The following is a 9,389-nucleotide window of genomic DNA, read 5'->3' as shown; positions in this document are numbered from 1 at the left end:
CCGTCTCCCCGCACCTCGCGCCCCGCTCCGCCCTGGGCGGCGGCGGCAGCGGCGGGAACCGGGGAAAGCCGCAGATGCCCGGGCGGAGGCCGCGCTCCCTCCGCGGTGCCCGGGCTGCAGGGACCGGCGCTCGCGCCCCGCCCCGCGTCGGAGCGGCCGCCGGCTCCGGGACTGACCGGCCGCGTCGCCCTGGGCCCCGACTCGCCGTCGCCCCCGCGCCCCGGCGGGGTGGCGGCCTCCGCAGGGGCCGCGGCAGCGAGAGCCCGCCTCTGCGATGAGGTCCAAGCCCCCCTAGGCCACGGACCTAGGACCGCGAGGGCTTCAAGAAGCGGGCGGCGTCCCTGTGCTTCCGGAGCGAGCAGGAGGACGAGGTGCTGCAGGTGGGCAGGCTTCGGTCCCGGACCAGTGGACTGGCCCAGGAGGAGGACTGGAGCCCCAGGAGGAGCCTGCCGGTGCTGCCGTGAGGGAGGCTTACCAAGAGGCTGGAGTCAAAGGAAAGTCAGGCAGACTCCTGGGCATATTTGAGAACCAAGACAGAAAGCACAGGGCATATGTCTATGTCCTTACTGTCACTGAAATATTAGAAGACTGGGAAGATTCTGTTAATACAGGAAGGAAGACAGAGTGGTTCAAAGTAAAGGATGCCATCAAAGTTCTCCAGTGTCATAAGCCTGTACATGCAGAGTATCTGGAAAAATTAAAGCTGGGTTGCTCGCCAACCAGTGGAAATTCCACAGTCCCTTCCCTTCCAGAGAGTAACACCTTGTTTGTAGCTGCTGCACAGCGAACCTCTGGGCTGCCATCCAGCATAAGATAGACAGGGTTGGAAGGAACTCTTCCACCATGTGCAATCTCATGGGCAGAGGCTTCTTTATTTTCCTTGACAAATATCTGAATGACGCTTACAAACTGAATTTGCCATGCGGGATTTTTTTAACAGTCTGCTTGATTTGTAGGTGCTTTCAAATCTTCTTTAAAAAGAAAAAAGATAGTGTAAAATATTTTAATAAGCCAAAGCCATGTGGAATTTTTTTTTTAGATGCCTTAAATGTGCTCTCCCACCCAGCCCACCCACCTTGTTATTTTGGTTGGCATTTTCACTTTTTCCCCAGTATTTTTTTATCCATTTGATGTCAGTCTGTGGTTTTTGTCAGATCAACATACATGTGAGTATATTATCCTGGTGAATTGTCTTCTCATTCACAATATTAACATATTCAATGAATCCATTTGTCAACTCATTTATCTCAATTTTCACAACTGGTACTATGTCACTAGCTACCTGATATGGCCAATTCCCCTGTAACTCAATAGTCCTTTAATACAGAGTTTAACTCTATATAGCTGGTGAGTTTTAGGCAGTTACTGTAAGCAAAATGCATGTAGTAGATATCTTATCATGGAACCTGTAATCATGGAATTGAATTAGGTTGCTCAGTTGCCAATTCCCTTTATTCATAATCTCTCTTTACACAGAACACACAAGAACCATATTTCCCTCAATGTAAATTGCTGCTTTTAAATATATATTTTCAGTTTGAATTTAGTGACATCTCTTCAGTTAAACTTGCTGGTTACCAGTAAACACCTTAAATAGCAGTCAGAGGTGACTGCATCAGAATTGAGTAAAATGGCCTTCTTGTTCACCTGTTACAGACCTAGGTTTTTAGGGTGCCTCGGAATGTCTCATCTTTTATAGGTGGTCAGCAAGTAGGTACTATTTATCATGTAACTAATTACTGGGACACTGGAATGTACCTAAGAATTATTTTGTCTTATTTTTATTTTCACATAAATCCAAGAATCCCATCCAAAACACATAAATACCTAATCTGAAATGCCTGTACTTCCTCAACCAAGTCAGAGATGAGATGGGGCAAGTAAAAGGTGGTTCTCTATGTAGATATTAGCTTTTTGTAAAGATCATAACTGTTGAGAATAAAGTAGGAAGAAGCATAGTTAGACATTTGTTGTACAATTTGTTAACCTTTAAAAATATAATTGCTGCTGAAAATAGTGCTGTTATAAGGAAAATCAGTGCCACCATTTTGAAACTGGGCTCTTGTGGCATAAAAGCAGCTGAGCTAAATATGAGTATTAGTTCACAAATTAAGGCTGCCAAAGTAATAAGACAGAAAAACTTTAAACCACTGACATTTCATTCTAAATTATGTAGTGTGATCAGACATGATCTTCCAGAATTTTTATATTTTTCTTTGTACAGAGGTTATGTTTTCTGGGTGTTTTTTTTTTTAAAGGAAATACTTAAAAATCCCACAGATTGACACTTGTTATCAATCTTCAGTGGACTAAGTTTTTCCTCAGTAATCTCTGAAGTTTCTTTAAATTATATACTTAACACAGAAGATAAATTGATTGTTTTTGTACATAACACTGTGTCCACCTGAAATGTCACAATTACTGGGGGGCCTGGGTATGTTGTACATTGATATTCTTAAAGGTAATAATGCGTGAATTTCTTTTATAAACTCTTGGACTATGTATTTGATGTGTAAAATATGTACAGTATTAATGTCAACCATTTCTTAAAGGTGAGCCTATAAATATTGTATCATTTTCTTTGGTCAGTAACATTTGGACCAAGTAGTGCCACTTGGGTCAGGATTTTCTTCAGTGCCATTTAGCAAAACATCTGTCTTTGGTCTATGCAACTAGCAAAATTTTGTATAATGCATCAGAATACTTCAGAGTTGTCACACTTTAAATTTCACATGAGGGGTTCTTCACTATTTTTGAACTCAGCCCACTGAAGCTAGAGGAAAGGCCCTGAGGATATTTATTTCTGTTAAGAGAAAAAAGCCTACATTTGCAGGCTCAACAATTGAATCTACTACAGATAAAAAATAGTGTCTACTCTCTCAGTCCCTCAAAGTTTACAGAGTGTTGGGACTTTCATTTGTGCTGCTTTCTGTTGAGTAGTTGGATAAAACTGGGCAGGTAAAATTTTCAGTCCCAAGTGCCTACTAAATTAAAAAAAAAAGTTTGTAAATTGACTTGCAGACACAAAGTAGCAAGTATCCTACATGGTTGATTTTGAGTTTTCTTAATTTCTTCCTTTTTTTTTTTTTTGTAAACAGGTGAAATTTTCCAACTAGGCACATGCCATTCAATTTTCTGTCTATCCCATAGTTGTATAAAGTAGCAAAACTGAAGGGAGGAATGATTGTTCTATACACTTTAAAATTGCTTTGTATGGTCTCATTTGAGATAACTGGTGTAAGAATCTTGATGTTTTATATATTTGGAAATATCAAATTAAAAAATTGAAATTAAAAAAAAAATCCTCACTCTGTCAGTGCAAGTTCCAGTCTATCAGTGCAAGTTCCAGACTCCATCCTCTGTGCAAGATCAAACTTATTTATGCATGGATTTAGCATTAAACTGCCAAGAGAACATGAAAGACTATCAAGAGACAAAGGCAAAAAGGTTCTTCAATTCATGACTTTACTCAAGTTCACCAAGAATTTGAGGGCAATATTTCTACTCAAAAGAAAAAAATCACCACCCTAAAGAAAAAGTGCTAATTTAGTGAGAATGAAACTACCATGCTCAAAAATTTAAATGATAACAAAATCAATCTCATCTTTCCCAAAAGGTAGATACAAGTACTCTGACCCCAAATCATAGTAGACCTGTGTTTTCATGCCCCTTAGAAATAACAACAACAAAGCGCATACATTCTGTTAACTGTTATGTGGAAGCACCTAAACCCATGAAAGTGAATAAGGGTATATAGAGCTTATACCCAAAATCTTTTGTTGACACCTATGAAAAGCAAGCTGTGGACCAAAGAGCACTTGTGAACATGATGGAGAACCAAGTCTAGGAAAGCAGCTGTAATGAGTATCTCCAAATACTTATGGAGTATACATATGACTTATCATAGAATGAAGACTTCAGTCACCAGCACCTGTCTCCAACACACTTCAGCTTACACAGGACCCTGACTCAGGTGTACACAGAAAACACAAGAAATGTGCAGAAGACACTAAGATGGAAGGGAAAATAAATATATCAGGTAACAGGACCAACACCTAAACAGTGCAAGTGGTTACATACACATGGCATCTCCATGCACTGGAACAGCATGAGGCCATGAAAAATGATAAAGAAGTTCTTCTTGTATGAATCCAGAAGGTTCACTAAATTGCAGTGTTATGAGAAAAAAAACAGGATACAGTGTATGCAGTATGCCACCACCTGGGTAACAACGCATCTGTGTATGTCTGCTGGTATCTGTAAAGTTACCTCAGAAGGAAGCACAGTAACCAGAAGCACTGTTGCCATCTAAGAGGGGAAGTGGGTGGGAGAAAGTTAATTTCACTGTAAATTTTTTTATATCACTCAACTTGTATGTCACATGAATTTATTACCCATTCAAAGTTAATTAAATTTGGACTTCTGCTTCTGGAAAGATGGATAAAGATACTTTTCCCTGCTCTTCCCACTAAGCATGGCTAGACTCCCTAGGCTTTATATTTGAAAGAAACAAAAACATGCTGAGAGGTGAAGAGAATGTGGCAGACTGGCCAGGGATCAGGACCTGAGGAACTACACAGTGGTGACTTCCTGAGTTTTCTTTTTGTCTCATGCATCCCACACTAGGTGCCAGGGAAGCCAACAACCCAGAAACGCCAATGGGAGCAAATAAAAAATGTCCCCAGAAAGCCTGCTCTCTCCAGCCAAAGGAGATGAAGGGACAGTGGAAACACAGAAAACTTACACAGTTACTGCCTGACTCCAGCCAAACATTACAGGAAGACAAGCCCCCACCTGCAATGTAGACACCACATGCGGAACGAGGACCTCCATCCCCCTCACTGCCTCCATGTTTGGGTTATGACAGGAGGCCCAGTGGAACATCAGGAATTCCACCAATGACAGTAGGGCACCCCTTGCCATCCCAGAAAGAAGGTACCTGCAGAGGCCTTGGGGGGAAGCCCGAACTCTGGTCCACAATCAGCAGTAACATGGAGCCCCTCCCCAGATGAGTGTCAGCAAAGGCCAAGATTAAAATCTGAGCTTCAAATCCTAACTGGCATTATCCCCTTCTCTCTGCTGGAGCATTAACAGAAATGACTTACTAAAACATAATATTTAATTAAGATCTGGAACCTCATAATATAATACCCAAAATGTCCAGCACTGAATAACAAAAATTCTCTCAACATAGCAAGAACCAGGAACATCTCAAGTGAAAGGAGAAAAGATAATCAATAGATAAGAACACTGGCATGACACAGGTAACAGTTACCAAACAAGACTTTAAAAGCCATCACAGAATGCTTCAGTGAGCAACTACAAACACACCTGAAACAAATGAAAGACAAACAAACAAAAAAGTCAGCAAAGAAACACAAAATCACAGCAAAGGTAAAAGGCCACATGGAAATTTGGAACCAAATAACCTAATACCTGAAATAAAAATCCCAATACATGGACTCAACAGCAGAAAAGAACAGATGAATCACTGAACTTGAAGACACGACAATAGAAATTACCGAAACTGAAAAACAAAGAGAAAATAGACTGAAAAATGAACAGGGCCTCAGGGACAGATGGGCGCAATATCAATGAATATGACATTTATGCATTCTGAGTCCCAGATAGGATAAAGCAGTAGGGCTAGAAAAGTATTCAAAGAAATAATGGCTAAAATTTTGCCAAATTTGTCATGAATGAATGAATGAATGAATAAATAAATAAATAAATAAATATAAATAAATAAACAAACCTAAATATTTAAGACTGAACAAATTCCAAACAGGATCTTAACCCAAAGAAATCCACTCTGACATATTATAGTTAAACACCTAAAAACTAAAGACCAAAGAAAAAATTCTGAATGCCTCCAGCAAATTTCTCATCAGAAATCAGGGAGCCCAAAAGGAAGTTACATATTTTTCAAGTGTTGAGAGAACTGCCCACTCAGAATTCTGTATTCTGCAAAAATAACCTTCAAAAATGAAGAGCAAATCAACTAACTATTATCTATAAAATAGATAAACAACAAGGTCCTCCTGTACAGCATGGGAATTCAGTACCTCATAATGGCCTATATATATAAAGTTGAATCACTCTGTGGTATACCAGAAAGTAACAACATTGTAGATGGACTGTACTTCAACAAAAGAAAATGTTTTTACTTTAAGTATGTATTTTTAACTGAAGTATAGTCAGCTTACAATGTTGTGTCAATAAAAAAAAACTTTTTAAATAGCAAAATAAGGCATTCTCAGATGAACAAAACTAACAGAATTTGTCAACCAACATATCTACTCTAAAAGAATGAACAAAACAAAGAGAAAATGAAAAAAGAAGGAATCCTGGAACATCAGGAAGGAAGGAAGAACAATAAAAATAGTACAAATATGGACAATTACACTTTCTTACTCCTTTGTGTTTGCTAAATTTTGTTTGGTAGTTGAAGCAAAAATTATAATGCTAATGCACTTCTCAGTGTGTGAAGAGGAAACATACAAGACTATCATAACAAACTGGTAAGTGTTGACACCAGCAGACTAAGAAAAGTTATGTGTATATGATGTAGTGGTTACAGTAACCACTTAAAAAGATACACAAATAGCTGTAGCACAGGGAACTATATTCAATATCTTCTAGTAGCCTATAATGAAAAAGAATATGAAAATGAATAAATCTGTATGACTGAACTACTATGCTGTTCACCAGAAACTGACACAACATTGTAAATTGACTCAACTTCAATTTAAAAAAAAAAAATGATACACAAAGAGAAGCACTCAAAAACACCACAGATAAGTCAAAATTAAGTTCTAAAACATTTTCAGGTAATCCACAAGAAGTCACGTAAAGCAAAACAGAGAAGTGAAAAGCAGAACAAACAGAAAAAGGACCAATCAATAACCACAATAAATCTAAGTGGTCTAAACACACCAGTTAAATAACAGTCAATTTAAAAAAATGACTGAGCTCTATGTTGTCTATAAGAAACACTTCAATTTAACAGTATAGAAACATACTTGTTTTACTACACTTCAGTTTATTGAGTTTTACAAATTGAAGGTTTGTGGCAATTCAGAATCAAACAAGTCTATCAGCATCACTTTTCCAAAAGCATTTGCTCACTTTGTGTCTCTGGGTCACCATTTGGTAATTCTCACACCACTTCAAACTGCTTTATTATTATTAATTTGTTTATGGAGATCTGTGATCAGAGATCTTTGATGTAACTACCACGACTCACTGAAGGCTCAGGTGATGGTTAGCATTTTTTAGCAATAAAATATTTTTAAACTAAGGTACATACATTGTTGTTTTAGACATAATGCTATTGCACACTTAACAGACTACAGCACAGTATACACATAAGTTTTAAATGGACTGGGAAACCAAAATTTCATATGACTGGCTTTCTTGTGATATTTGCTTTATTACAGTGGTCTGGAACCAAAACCACCACATCTCCAAGGTATGCCTATATGTAGGTTAAAACTAGACAGATGAAAAAAGATATTCCACATAAACATTAATCAAAGAAAGTATGAGTGGCACATTGCTATCAGAAAAAGTAAAATTTATAGCAAAGAAAATTACCACTAACAGAGAGGGATACTAAATAATGATCAAAAGTCAATCCATCAAGAAGACATAGCAATTCTAAATGTGCATGTACCAAAGAAGAGTGCTGCAGGATACATGAAGCAAAAACCGAAAGGAGAAGTAGAAGAGTGCACAGTTACAGCTGCAGACTTCAATCCCTTCTCTCAGCAACTGATGGCACAAGTAGACGGGAACTCAGCAAGGATACAGGACTCAACAATACTATCAACCTGCAGGGTCTAACCAACACGAAGAGAGTACTCCGCCCAGCAGGAGCAGAATGCACTTTGTTTTCAAGTGCACAGGGGACCAAAGTAAACTTAATACTGATCATAATACAAACCTCAAAACTTTAAAAGAACTGAAACCATACAGACAATGCTTTCTGACTTCAATGGAATTAACCCAGAAATCAGCAAGAGATGGGTAACGAGAAAATACCCCCAAACACTTGGAAACTAAACAACATGGTTCTAAATAATCTATGGATCAAAGAGGAAGGCTCAGGGAAACTAAAAACTATATGAACAGGATGAAAATAGAAAATACAAAATATTAAAATGCGTGGAACATAACTAAAGCAGTGCCAAAAGGAAAAATTTTAGAAAAGAGAAAAAGTCTCAAATCAATAATCTATGTTCTCACCTTAATAACCTAGAAGAAGATAAAAGTAAACCCAAAGCAAGCAAATGAAAGGAAATAAAAAGAGGAAATTAATGAAATGCAAAACAAAAAATAGAGAAAAATCAATGAATCAAGAAGACAATTCATCAAAAGTTAAAACTTTTGCTCAGCAAATGACCCTGGGAAGACGGTGAAAAGGCAAGCTATGTGATAGGAGAAATTACACACATCTGACAAAGGACTCATATCTAGTATATACCAAGAATCCTCAAAATAACAAAATTAGAGAGATGGAAACAGATGAGTGGTTGTCAGAGGTCAGGAATGGTGGAGGGGAGGGGGAGTGTGTAATTATAAAGAAATAGCGTAGGAAAGATCTTTGCGATTATGAGACAGTTCTGTATCTTGACTGTGGTGGTGATTACAGAAATCCACACACGGGATGAAATAACGGAGAACTGCACTTACATTGTACCAATGTCAAACCTCTGGTTATGATGTTGTACTATAGTTGTGTAAGATGTAACCTTTGGAGGAAACAGAAAGAAGAGTAAATAGAACTTTCTAAACTCTCTTTACAACTCCCTGTGGCTCTAAAATTGTTTCAAAATAAAATATTTTAAAGACAAAAAATAGCTTTAAATGATTTAAACAAATTAAAAATTAAAACACCTCAGTTAGCTGTAATGATGAATCAAAACTAATGAGATTAAACTCAATAAAGAACAATGTAAACATTTTGAAGATTTTTTTTTAAAAAATAGAATGTGTGTAACCAGAAAAGACATGCTATTCTCCAAGTGCTAAAAAGTCATCTGAGGGCAATCTAAAGAAGATTATTAGGGACCATATATCTAAGGAAGATTTCATCTAAAGATTTAGATATAAATTCTGGATCTTAAGAACACCTGCTACAGCAGTTGACAATAGTAATTTTTAAAATAAAAATATCCAATATGTTTCCCAAAAGAATGTCATGTATTTTACTAAACCTTTACAGAATAAATAATTCCTATCTTATATAAACTGTTTCAAAGAATAGAAAAAGAAAGCTAAAAAATTAATTTTACATAGCCAGTAAAATTCTGATATACAAACTGGATTAAACTAGTACAAGAAAGGAAAATTATCTCACTTTTGAATATTGATACAAAAATGCCAAA

General features: G+C 37.6%; 1 pseudogene; it reads left to right on the top strand.

Moving 5' to 3' along the window:
- Positions 1-305: 305 nt before the first annotated feature.
- Positions 306-2,565, top strand: LOC135321541 (diphosphoinositol polyphosphate phosphohydrolase 2-like; annotated as a pseudogene).
- The last annotated feature ends 6,824 nt before the right edge of the window (positions 2,566-9,389 follow it).

The sequence above is a fragment of the Camelus dromedarius genome, chromosome 6 (assembly GCF_036321535.1).
Source record: "Camelus dromedarius isolate mCamDro1 chromosome 6, mCamDro1.pat, whole genome shotgun sequence".
In the NCBI taxonomy this organism is placed as follows: Eukaryota; Metazoa; Chordata; class Mammalia; order Artiodactyla; family Camelidae; genus Camelus; species Camelus dromedarius.
This window is presented reverse-complemented; position numbering and strand designations above follow the sequence as displayed.